The sequence below is a fragment of the Anomaloglossus baeobatrachus genome, chromosome 11, assembly GCF_048569485.1.
Source record: "Anomaloglossus baeobatrachus isolate aAnoBae1 chromosome 11, aAnoBae1.hap1, whole genome shotgun sequence".
Classification (NCBI taxonomy): Eukaryota; Metazoa; Chordata; class Amphibia; order Anura; family Aromobatidae; genus Anomaloglossus; species Anomaloglossus baeobatrachus.
Genome location: NC_134363.1, coordinates 175,627,791 through 175,641,844, shown reverse-complemented (window position 1 = coordinate 175,641,844; position 14,054 = coordinate 175,627,791).

Genomic DNA, 14,054 nt, shown 5'->3' with positions numbered 1-14,054 from the left:
GAACAGGGCAAGGACAGAAGCAGTGACTGAGGATCCAGGGAGACGACAGAAGCAGGAGACAGAAGGTCAAGGGAGAGGACAGAAGCAGGAGATGTAAAGTCCAGGGCGAGGGCAGAGGCAGAGAACAAAAGGCACGGAGAGAGCGCAGAGGCAGGGAACGGAGGGTCCAGGAAGAAGGCAGAGGCAGGGAACGAAGGGTCCGGGAAGAAGGGAGAGGCAGGGAACGGAGGGTCCGGGCAGAAGGCAGAGGCAGGGGTCCAGGGATAGGGTAGAGGCAGGGAACGGAGGGTCCGGGAAGAAGGCAGAGGCAGGGAACGGAGGATCCGGGAAGAAGGCAGAGGCAGGGAACGGAGGGTCCGGGAAGAAGGCAGAGGCAGGGAACGGAGGGTCCAGGAAGAAGGCAGAGGCAGGGAACGAAGGGTCCGGGAAGAAGGGAGAGGCAGGGAACGGAGGGTCCGGGCAGAAGGCAGAGGCAGGGGTCCAGGGATAGGGCAGAGGCAGGGAACGGAGGGTCCGGGAAGAAGGCAGAGGCAGGGAACGGAGGATCCGGGAAGAAGGCAGAGGCAGGGAACGGAGGGTCCGGGAAGAAGGCAGAGGCAGGGAACGGAGGGTCCAGGAAGAAGGCAGAGGCAGGGAACGAAGGGTCCGGGAAGAAGGGAGAGGCAGGGAACGGAGGGTCCGGGCAGAAGGCAGAGGCAGGGGTCCAGGGATAGGGCAGAGGCAGGGAACGGAGGGTCCGGGAAGAAGGCAGAGGCAGGGAACGGAGGATCCGGGAAGAAGGCAGAGGCAGGGAACGGAGGGTCCGGGAAGAAGGCAGAGGCAGGGAACGGAGGGTCCGGGAAGAAGGCAGAGGCAGGGAACGGAGGGTCCGGGAAGAAGGCAGAGGCAGGGAACGGAGGGTCCGGGAAGAAGGCAGAGGCAGGGAACGGAGGGTCTGGGGAGAGGGCAAAGGCAGGCAATGCAGAGGCCTGAAAGAATGCAGAAGCAGGGAATGGAGGGAGAGGGCAAGGGGCAGGGATCGGAGGCTCCAGGGAGAGGGCAGAGGCAGGGAACGCAGCGGTCCATGTGGGCTCCAACCTGCCTGTATACAGTATATAGCGGCCTGCCGAGGATACAGCCCTGCTGTGTATACTGTGCCCTGCATGTCTGGAGATAAAGGGACAGAAATGTGTGTATATGGGGTACGCAGCGTATCCCTGACCCCTCCTTATATACAGCCTGGATCCCTGATCCGGGGAGGGACACAGAAGAGGCCGCTATGCAAGAACAGTAAGTGGGCCCTTTCAATCCAATAGTTCCTAATTCTCAATTCCACCTACTCTTGAGGTGGCCCCTTAGGCCAGTTTCACACTGCGTTCTTTCCCCCCAATTCAGTGGTCCCGTCAGCGCTTATGTCTGACCCCCTGCAAAACGAGATACGGATGAATGTACCAATCGGGCCATTGACTATAATGGTGCAGATGGGGTCATTATGTGCCCTGTAGTGCACCAGTGTCAGGCGTATACACCTTTGAGAGGCGGACATTAGTCTAAGTCTGGGTGTCCACCTCCAGTAGACGAATACGCCCAAAAATGGGGCACGACAGAATACACGGTGACTCTTGTCACCACAATTATAGTCAATGTCCCCATCGGTGCCTACAGTCTCATTATGCGGAGGGTTCAGACATAAGCCCCGACGGGACCACTGAATGGGGGGGAAGAACGCAGTGTGAATGCACCCTTACTTTTTGGGCTACTGGAGGGTGCAGCTGCAGAGGTTGGACCAATGGTATGTTCACCCTGCCCTAAACTCCCCTAGTATATAGTATAGACACTGCCCTCCCCTTGTATACAGTATAGACACTGCCCTCCCCTTGTATACAGTATATCCAGTGCCCTCACCCAGTGTTGAGCGAGTGGTTGACTATTCGTCCTCGCTATGCTGTTAGTGAGTACTGTCCGCTATTCGCATATTCCTTACGAGTAGTGAGCACAATGTAAGTCAATGGGAAATACTCGCTAAATAGAGAATATCGTGAAAGCCGCGCTAGTCGTGTGAGTAGAAAATAATACGGCTTTTGGGTTATTCTCTGCTTAGCGAGTATTTCCCATTGACTTACATTGTGCCCGCTACTCGTAAGGAATATGCACATAGCGGACAATACTCGCTAACAACATAGAGAGTACAAATAGTCAACTACTTGCTCAACACTCCCCTCACCTTATATACAGCATATACCTAACCTCAATCTATGTACAGCATATCCCTGACCTAAACATATACACAGTATATCCACTGCTCTCACCTTATATACAGCATATCCACTGCCCTCAACTTATATACAGCATATCCCTGACCTAAACATATACACAGTATATCCACTGCTCTCACCTTATATACAGCATATCCACTGCCCTCAACTTATATACAGCATATCCCTGACCTAAACATATACACAGTATATCCACTGCTCTCACCTTATATACAGCATATCCACTGCTCTCACCTTATATACAGCATATCCACTGCTCTCACCTTATATACAGTATATCCACTGCTCTCACCTTATATACAGTATATTCACTGCCCTCACTTTATATACAGTATATTCACTGCCTACACTTTATATACAGCATATCACTGCCCTCACCTTATATACAGCATATCCACTGCCCTCACTTTATATACAGCATATCCACTGCCCTCACCTTATATACAGCATATCACTGCCCTCACCTTATATACAGCATATACACTGCCCTCACCTTATATACAGCATATCCACTGCCCTCACCTTATATACAGCATATCCACTGCCCTCACTTTATATACAGCATATCCACTGCCCTCACCTTATATACAGCATATCACTGCCCTCACCTTATATACAGCATATACACTGCCCTCACCTTATATACAGCATATCCACTGCCCTCACCTTATATACAGCATATCCACTGCCCTCACTTTATATACAGCATATCCACTGCTCTCACCTTATATACAGCATATCCACTGCCCTCACTTTATATACAGCATATCCACTGCCCTCACCTTATATACAGCATATCACTGCCCTCACCTTATATACAGTATATCACTGCCCTCACCTTATATACAGTGTATCCACTACCCTCACCTTATATACAGTATATCACTGCCCTCACCTTATATACAGTGTATCCACTACCCTCACCTTATATACAGCATATCACTGCTCTCACCTTATACACAGTATATCACTGCCCTCACCTTATATACAGTATATCACTGCTCTCACTTTATTTACAGCATATCACTGCTTTCACCTTATATACAGCATATCACTGCCCTCACCTTATATACAGTGTATCCACTACCCTCACCTTATATACAGCATATCACTGCCCTCACCTTATATACAGTGTATCCACTACCCTCACCTTATATACAGCATATCACTGCTCTCACCTTATATACAGCATATCCACTGCCCTCACCTTATATACAGTGTATCCACTACCCTCACCTTATATACAGCATATCACTGCTCTCACCTTATACACAGTATATCACTGCCCTCACCTTATATACAGTGTATCCACTACCCTCACCTTATATACAGCATATCACTGCCCTCACCTTATATACAGCATATCCACTGCCCTCACCTTATATACAGTGTATCTCCTACCCTCACCTTATATACAGCATATCACTGCTCTCACCTTATACACAGTATATCACTGCCCTCACCTTATATACAGTGTATCCACTACCCTCACCTTATATACAGTATATCCGCTGCCCTCACCTTATACACAGTATATCACTGCCCTCACCTTATATACAGTATATCACTGCTCTCACCTTATTTACAGCATATCACTGCCCTCACCTTATATACAGTGTATCCACTACCCTCACCTTATATACAGCATATCACTGCTTTCACCTTATATACAGCATATCACTGCCCTCACCTTATATACAGTGTATCCACTACCCTCACCTTATATACAGCATATCACTGCCCTCACCTTATATACAGCATATCCACTGCCCTCACCTTATATACAGTGTATCCACTACCCTCACCTTATATACAGCATATCACTGCTCTCACCTTATACACAGTATATCACTGCCCTCACCTTATATACAGTGTATCCACTACCCTCACCTTATATACAGTATATCCACTGACCCCACCTTATATACAGTATATCACTGCCCTCACCTTATATACAGTGTATCCACTACCCTCACCTTATATACAGTATATCCACTGCCCTCACCTTATATACAGCATATCCACTGCCCTCACCTTATATACAGTGTATCCACTGCCCTCACCTTATATACAGTATATCCACTACCCTCACCTTATATACAGTATATCACTGCCCTCACCTTATACACAGTATATCACTGCCCTCACCTTATATACAGCATATCCACTGCCCTCATCTTATATACAGTATATCACTGCCCCCACCCAGTATAGGGACAGGCAGAATATTACTACGCGCTGTATATGGGATATTTGTGCATATTTAGGTCTTTGATGTGTTCTGTGCATTATAGTCTCTCCATATTAGTGTTATATAATTGTATGTGATCTGATATATATATATACAGACAGTATATAGGAATGTGTATACTTTATGGTGTGAATACTATGGTGCATTTGATCTGTTAGGTGCATGTGCAGAAATGTCCGCAGAATATGAGTGTTACATTGTATCTGCTGCAGGAGGTGACTGATCACAGCAGTGCAGAATATGAGTGTTACATTGTATCTGCTGCAGGAGGTGACTGATCACAGCAGTGCAGAATATGAGCGTTACATTGTATCTGCTGCAGGAGGTGACTGATCACAGCAGTGCAGAATATGAGCGTTACATTGTATCTGCTGCAGGAGGTGACTGATCACAGCAGTGCAGAATATGAGCGTTACATTGTATCTGCTGCAGGAGGTGACTGATCACAGCAGTGCAGAATATGAGTGTTACATTGTATCTGCTGCAGGAGGTGACTGATCACAGCAGTGCAGAATATGAGTGTTACATTGTATCTGCTGCAGGAGGTGACTGATCACAGCAGTGCAGAATATGAGCGTTACATTGTATCTCTGCTGCAGGAGGTGACTGATCACAGCAGTGCAGAATATGAGTGTTACATTGTATCTGCTGCAGGAGGTGACTGATCACAGCAGTGCAGAATATGAGCGTTACATTGTATCTCCGCTGCAGGAGGTGACTGATCACAGCAGTGCAGAATATGAGTGTTACATTGTATCTGCTGCAGGAGGTGACTGATCACAGCAGTGCAGAATATGAGCGTTACATTGTATCTGCTGCAGGAGGTGACTGATCACAGCAGTGCAGAATATGAGTGTTACATTGTATCTGCTGCAGGAGGTGACTGATCACAGCAGTGCAGAATATGAGCGTTACATTGTATCTGCTGCAGGAGGTGACTGATCACAGCAGTGCAGAATATGAGTGTTACATTGTATCTGCTGCAGGAGGTGACTGATCACAGCAGTGCAGAATATGAGCGTTACATTGTATCTCTGCTGCAGGAGGTGACTGATCACAGCAGTGCAGAATATGAGTGTTACATTGTATCTGCTGCAGGAGGTGACTGATCTCAGCAGTGCAGAATATGAGCGTTACATTGTATCTCCGCTGCAGGAGGTGACTGATCACAGCAGTGCAGAATATGAGTGTTACATTGTATCTGCTGCAGGAGGTGACTGATCACAGCAGTGCAGAATATGAGTGTTACATTGTATCTGCTGCAGGAGGTGACTGATCACAGCAGTGCAGAATATGAGCGTTACATTGTATCTGCTGCAGGAGGTGACTGATCTCAGCAGTGCAGAATATGAGTGTTACATTGTATCTGCTGCAGGAGGTGACTGATCACAGCAGTGCAGAATATGAGTGTTACATTGTATCTGCTGCAGGAGGTGACTGATCACAGCAGTGCAGAATATGAGCGTTACATTGTATCTGCTGCAGGAGGTGACTGATCACAGCAGTGCAGAATATGAGTGTTACATTGTATCCGCTGCAGGAGGTGACTGATCACAGCAGTGCAGAATATGAGTGTTACATTGTATCTGCTGCAGGAGGTGACTGATCACAGCAGTGCAGAATATGAGTGTTACATTGTATCTGCTGCAGGAGGTGACTGATCACAGCAGTGCAGAATATGAGCGTTACATTGTATCTGCTGCAGGAGGTGACTGATCACAGCAGTGCAGAATATGAGTGTTACATTGTATCCGCTGCAGGAGGTGACTGATCACAGCAGTGCAGAATATGAGTGTTACATTGTATCTGCTGCAGGAGGTGACTGATCACAGCAGTGCAGAATATGAGTGTTACATTGTATCTGCTGCAGGAGGTGACTGATCACAGCAGTGCAGAATATGAGCGTTACATTGTATCTGCTGCAGGAGGTGACTGATCACAGCAGTGCAGAATATGAGCGTTACATTGTATCTGCTGCAGGAGGTGACTGATCTCAGCAGTGCAGAATATGAGTGTTACATTGTATCTGCTGCAGGAGGTGACTGATCACAGCAGTGCAGAATATGAGTGTTACATTGTATCTGCTGCAGGAGGTGACTGATCTCAGCAGTGCAGAATATGAGTGTTACATTGTATCCCTGCTGCAGGAGGTGACTGATCACAGCAGTGCAGAATATGAGTGTTACATTGTATCTGCTGCAGGAGGTGACTGATCTCAGCAGTGCAGAATATGAGTGTTACATTGTATCTGCTGCAGGAGGTGACTGATCACAGCAGTGCAGAATATGAGTGTTACATTGTATCTGCTGCAGGAGGTGACTGATCACAGCAGTGCAGAATATGAGTGTTACATTGTATCTCCGCTGCAGGAGGTGACTGATCTCAGCAGTGCAGAATATGAGTGTTACATTGTATCTGCTGCAGGAGGTGACTGATCACAGCAGTGCAGAATATGAGTGTTACATTGTATCTGCTGCAGGAGGTGACTGATCTCAGCAGTGCAGAATATGAGTGTTACATTGTATCTGCTGCAGGAGGTGACTGATCACAGCAGTGCGGTGTCACATAGCCCGGGCCGAGGCTAAATAAACAGTTATTTGCATGTGGAATCCTGGTGTATGATGCGCGCACAAGCTCCGGGTGACAGGGGCTAAAGATGCGCTGCAGCAGCCGCGGGAGCAGGGGCTCGGGCCGGGGGAGAGGGGACGAGCGCCCGCACACAGCGACGCCTGCCGGTGACAGGCGGAACAGCCGCGCCGTCCTCTGCGAGTCCCGAGCGCACGGAGATCAGACCCCCGGGGAAAGAAATCCGGCTTAAAGGGACTTGCCAGTGACCCTTGTATTTGTGCGGATATGAGAGGGAGGAGGGGATCCTCCTGCAATCCCCTATGGCTCTGATCGCTGCTTCTAGCCATAGGGGAAAAGAGAAACGCCCAGTTTCCCCGGGCAGAGATAGGGGGGGATCCACAATGTGCGATTTCTAATCTCTCTCCTTTTTTTTTTTTTTTTTTAAAGTTCAATGTCACTAAAATCATTGGAATTGTCCTTGAATTGTCACGATCATCCCAGCTGCAGCAATGCACTGAGTGCGAACAATGGCAAAGTGCATTGTGTCCTGCAATTGTTAGCACTAAATCATGCAAAATGCAAAATATGCAACAAAAAGTGCAATAAACCACAATGCAGAAATGCCATCCACCTGCAGGGAAATGCACCAGCAGCCCTGATCCCCCCAATGCCATAGTCACCTGCCTGCATGCCCCCCACCCCCCATTATAATATCAATAAAAAGTGCAAAAGTAGCAAAAAGTACAAAGTATCTGCAGAGTATCTTTGTTTTGTAAATATGCAAAATATTGAGCATTCAGCCTTTGTGTGATTTGCACTTTACAGCAATCTGCATATTAATGAAGTCTCTCCTTTCTCTTTTAAAGGTACAGCATATAGGAAGAAAAAGTCTGCAAATCTGCCCCCCCCCAAAAAAAAAAATAAGGGGGGACACAATAAGAATAAAATCAACTTACCAGACATTGGAGAAGATTAATTTTTCCTTTCTCTGATTTTAAAGGAGAAATCTCCAGGGAGGCTGCAAGCCTTGTACAGGAGCAATTCCCTCTCTAGAAAGGCAAAATAAGGCTGAAGAGTGTAAATTCTCCAAAGTTCACGAAATAAAGCAAGTCCCCGGCCGCAATAAAGACTGAGGCTCCAGAATACAAAGGTATTATGGCTACAGATATAGGTTTGGATTTTTTCCCCACCATGCCATCTATTTAAAAACTCTAGAAACCAATGATTTGACAATCAATGATTGCGCGATAGTTTCAATTTGAATATTCAAAGCCCTAACAAAAAGACAGATCTTTTGGTGAAACAAAGCCCTTGTGCCTGGAACTGAGGGTCTTTAGGAATAAGATTTGATGTCAATCCCTCCCACAATGCTTTTTTGGAAGAAATTTTCAATATTTTATAAAGGTTTCCCCCAAATTAGGAGTAAGAAGGCAAATAAGCCCAGTAATTGTGCAGCAGAGAGCTGCAGAGCCCCACACACTGGTTTCTATGGCAGAGCTTTTGTTGTGGGATCTTATGGGGCAGGGGACACATTTTGGGGGGTCACATAGGGCTGATTAGAGGGGATTTTTGGGGGATACAAGGCAGGTAGGCCAGCAGGGGGCGTGGCAGCTGAGCAGACAGCATTGTGTGAGAGGAGCAGGCCGGGCGCCTCTGCTCTGTGCAGCCTTATGGCACTAACCCTGCACCTCCGGGCCGGAATCACAGAGCGCTGCAGATATAGGGGTGCACAAAAGCAAGGGACGCACCGAGTTCTAGTGTCCTTATAGTGCTACATTGTAATGTTTAATATAGTAAGTGTTCATCACGTATGGGATTACTAGGCATTCTGATACTATATTAGATAGATAGATACTAGATCACACACAAATATATATATATATATTCTGCAGATATAGGGGTGCACAAAAGCAAGAAACGCAAAGAGTTCTAGTGTCATTATATTGTTACATTGTAATGTTTAATATAGTAAGTGAACATCACGTATGGGACTGCAATGCACACTCACACTATATAATCACACACAAGTGTGTGTCTGTATAGATATATTCTGCTGATATAGGGGTGCATAAAATCAAGGAACGCACCGAGTTCTAGTGTCCTTATAGTGCTACATTGTAATGCTTAATATAGTAAGTGAACATCTCATATGGGACTGCAATGCATGCTCACACTATATAATCACACACAAGTGTGTGTTTGTATATATACTCTTCAGATATAGGGGTGCACAAAATCAATAAATGCACCAAAATTCAATAGTTCTTATATTGTTACATTGTAATTCTTAATTCAGTAACATCACGCACAGGATTACAATGCACATGCTCACCCTATATACTCACACACAAGTGTGTATATATATATATATATATATATATATATATATATACACACGTACATATATATATTCTGCAGATATAGGGTTCACAAAAGCAAGAAATGCACAGAGTTCAAGTGTCCGTATATTGTTGCAATGTAATCCTTAAATTAATAAGTGAACATCACGTATGTAATCGCTATACATGCTCACGCTATATAATCACACACAAATATATTTCTACATATATATATATTCTTCAAATATAAGGGTGCACAAAATCAATAAATGCACCAAGTTCAAGTGTCCATATATTGTTACACTGCAATCCTCAATTTAGTAAGTGAACATAACGTATGGGATTACTATGCATGCTCACACTATATAATTACATATAACACACACACACACACACATGTGTTCATATTCTGCAGATATGGGGGTGCACATAATAAATGCACCAGAGTTCGATAGTTCTTATATTAGTGAACATCACATACGGGATTCTTATGTATGCTCACACTGTATAATCACACACAAGTGTGTGTATATATACATACATATACATATTCTGCAGATATAGGGGTGCACAAAACCAATAAAAGCACCTGAGTTCCAAGTGTCCTTATATTGTTACATTGTAATTCTTAATATAGTAAGTGAACATCGCATATGGGATTGCAATGCATGCTCACACTATATAATCACACACAAATATATACATAATATATATACATATACCGTGGGCACAAAATCAATGAATGCATCATGTTCAATATTCTCATATTGTTACATTGTAATCGTTAATATAGTAAGTGAACATCACAGATGGGTCTGCAATGCATGCTCACACTATATAATTACACTATATGTATATTTATATTCTGATTATATATATTTATATTCTAGAGATATAGAGGTGCCCAAAATCAATAAATGCACCCGAGTCCAAAAATATAGTAACATAGGCACAAATTGCAAACATACTATGCAATAAAATATACAGTCAGTATATAACAACTACATGTTAGTATATAGACCATATATTACAGATCAACACTGTCTAATGACATATATACACTACTACCATATACACACTTTATAAAAAGATGTAGCCGGAATAATACAGCAAATTTACAGTATATAAACCTTATAATGAAATGTGCGCACTATATGACTAATAAACAGTAAATAACAAGATATACAAGTTGTAATTGGATGAATAATACACCATACAATAAGACATACGCATTATATAATAAGATGTTAGCCCTTTATACATGACATAACATGCACATATTACAGTATTAGTGTATATATATATATATATATATATATATATATATAAAAATATATATATATTTATTTATACAGATATACACAATAGAAACATACTGCACAATAACATTTACACTGTGTAAAAATATGTTACCTATCTAATAACGGATATGATTGATAGAATACAATATATACCCTATAATAAAGTACATTTTGCACCTTTGCCCTCCTGTGTGTGATATATGGCGATATATTGGGCAGTTTGCAGTGACATGTCTGCACTCTGTAACTTTTCAGTTCTATTCTTGACCTTTGGGGGATTTTTCCGTGTCTTGTCTACTGCTGGAATACAGGTACCATGATAAAAAATAGTCATTGGGGGTGTAGAATAGTGTGTAGCATAATTATGTTTTTATTATATATTTGTATTTTTTTTATATATTTGTTAGGGATTATCAAAAATAATAAAAATATGACTTGATTGTGACTTTTATTCAAGTTCTGTGCGCAAAAGTTTTGAAGATGTGAGTTTGTGCTTCGCTGTGAATAGTAATGGTTACACCGCCACCTGCTGGATCCAAAGAGTACTGCACCTTTGTGTTGGGTTTTGGTCTTTTCTACGCTTCCTATCCAGTAAGTATAATTGTGATGTTACATTGTTGTTTTTGTTCCTGGCTTATGAATTTTTAATGTTTTATAAAAAGAAAAATAATTCTGTTTTTGTCATTTATTTTGTATATTTTTGTCATGTTATGTTTATTGTAATAATATCTGGTTGTTGCTGCTTCTTCGTTTCTGGTCGTTTTCTGATACATGTGACGGAGGTTTTTCGTTGTTTGATATCACATTCTGCCCCCTCTCACCGGTATATAAGTCTCCTGTGTGTTTTATTTTAGTGTAAAAGACCAATTTGGTCCCGAATTTCTAATGAATAAAAAGAAGAAGAGAACAACTGGTAAAAGTTCCTGTAAACTCGATGTGCCGGAGTTTTATCAGGTCAAAAAGGTGAGGATTTATTTATTTTATTCCCTTGCACAGCCCCATTAATTCCACAACGCTTTACAAATTTTCGGCAACCCTGTCCCCATTGGGGCTCGCAATCTAAATTCCCTATCAATATGTCTTTGGTGTGTGGGAGGAAACCTATGAAATATGGGGAGAACATACAAACTCCTGGCAGATGTTGTCCTTGGAAAGGATTTGAACCCAGGACCCAAGCGCTGCAAGACTCCAGTGCTAACCACTGAACCACCATAGAGTGTTAACCACTGAGCCTCTGTGCTGCCCTATATATAGTGCAGTGCTAACCACTGAGCCACAGTGCTACCCTATATATAAGACAGTGATGACCACTGAGCCTCTATGCTGCCCTATATCAAGTAGAGTGCTAACCACTGAGCCACCCTGCTGCCCTATATAAAGTACAATGCTAACCACTGAGCCACCATGCTGCCCTATATATAGCACAGTGCTAACCACTGAGCCACCATGCTTCCCTATATATAGCACAGTGCTAACCACTGAGCCACCATGCTGCCCTATATATAGCACAGTGCTAACCACTGAGCCACCATGCTGCCCTATATATAGCATAGTGCTAACTATTGAGCCACCATGCTGCCCTATATATAGTGCAGTGCTAACCACTGATCCACCGTGCTGCCCTATATATATATATATATTAGTACAGTGACAGCGCTAACCACTGAGCCACCATGCTTTTCTACATAGTACAATGCTGACAAATCAGCCACCATGCTGCCCTATATATAGTACAGTGCTAACTATTGAGCCACCATGCTGCCCTATATATAGGGCAGTGATAACCACTGATCCACCGTGCTGCTCTATATATATATATATATATATATATATATATTAGTACAGTGACCGCGCTAACCACTGAGCCACCATGCTTTCCTATATAGTACAATGCTGACCACTCAGCCACCATGCTGCCCTATATATAGTACAGTGCTAACCACTGAGCTACCGTGCTGCCCTATATATAGTACAGTGCTAGGGACTGAGCCACTGTGCTGCGCTGTTTCCAGTGTACAGCGTGCGGATGAGGGCATTGTGTGGTTTGGGGGATTGTGCGGATGTGGGCAGCGTGCATATGTGGGCAGTGTGCGGATGGATGCAGCATGCGGATGGGGGCAGCGTGCATATGTGGGCAGTGTGCGGATGGATGCAGCATGCGGATGGGGGCAGCGTGCATATGTGGGCAGTGTGCGGATGGATGCAGCATGCGGATGGGAGCAGCGTGCAGATGGATGCAGTGTGTGGATGTTGGCAGCGTGCGGATGTGGGCAGCGTGCGGATGGATGCAGCATGCGGATGGATGCAGTGTGCGGATGGAGGCGGTGTGCAGATGGATGCAGTGTGTGGGTGTATGCAGTATGCGGATGGATGCAGCGTGCGGATGGATGCAGCGTGCGGATGGGTGCAGTGTGCGGATGGAGGCGGTGTGCAGATGGATGCAGTGTGTGGGTGTATGCAGTATGTGGATGGATGCAGCACTCGGATGGAGGCAGCGTGCGGATGGAGGCAGCGTGTGGATGGATGCAGCGTGTGGATGGATGCAGCGTGTGGATGGATACAGCATTTGGATGGATGCAGCGTGTGGATGGATGCAGTGTGTGGATGGATGCAGCGTGTGGATGGATGCAGCGTGTGGATGGATACAGCATTTGGATGGATGCAGTGTGTGGATGGATGCAGCGTGTGGATGGATACAGCATTTGGATGGATGCAGCGTGTGGATGGATGCAGTGTGTGGATGGATGCAGCGTGTGGATGGATACAGTGTTTGGATGGATGCAGCGTGCGGATGCGGGCAGCGTGCGGATTGGGGCGGTGTGCGGATGGATGCAGCATGCGGATGGGGGTGGTGTGTGGATGGATGCAGCGTTTGGATGGATGAATTGTTTGGATGGATGCAGCGTTCGGATGGATGCAGCATTTGGATGGATGCAGTGTGTGGATGGATGCAGTGTTTGGATGGATGCAGCGTTCGGATGGATGCAGCGTGTGGATGGATGCAGCGTGTGGATGAATGCAGCGTTTGGATGGATGCAGCGTTCGGATGGATGCAGCGTTTGGATGGATGCAGCGTGTGGATGGATGCAGCGTGTGGATGGATGCAGCGTGTGGATGGATGCAGCGTGTGGATGGATGCAGCGTGTGGATGAATGCAGCGTGTGGATGGATGCAGCGTGTGGATGAATGCAGCGTGTGGATGGATGCAGCGTGTGGATGGATGCAGCGTGTGGATGGATGCAGCGTGTGGATGGATGCAGCGTTCAGATGGATGCAGCGTGCGGATGCGGGCAGCGTGCGGATTGGGGCGGTGTGTGGATGGATGCAGCGTGCGGATGGG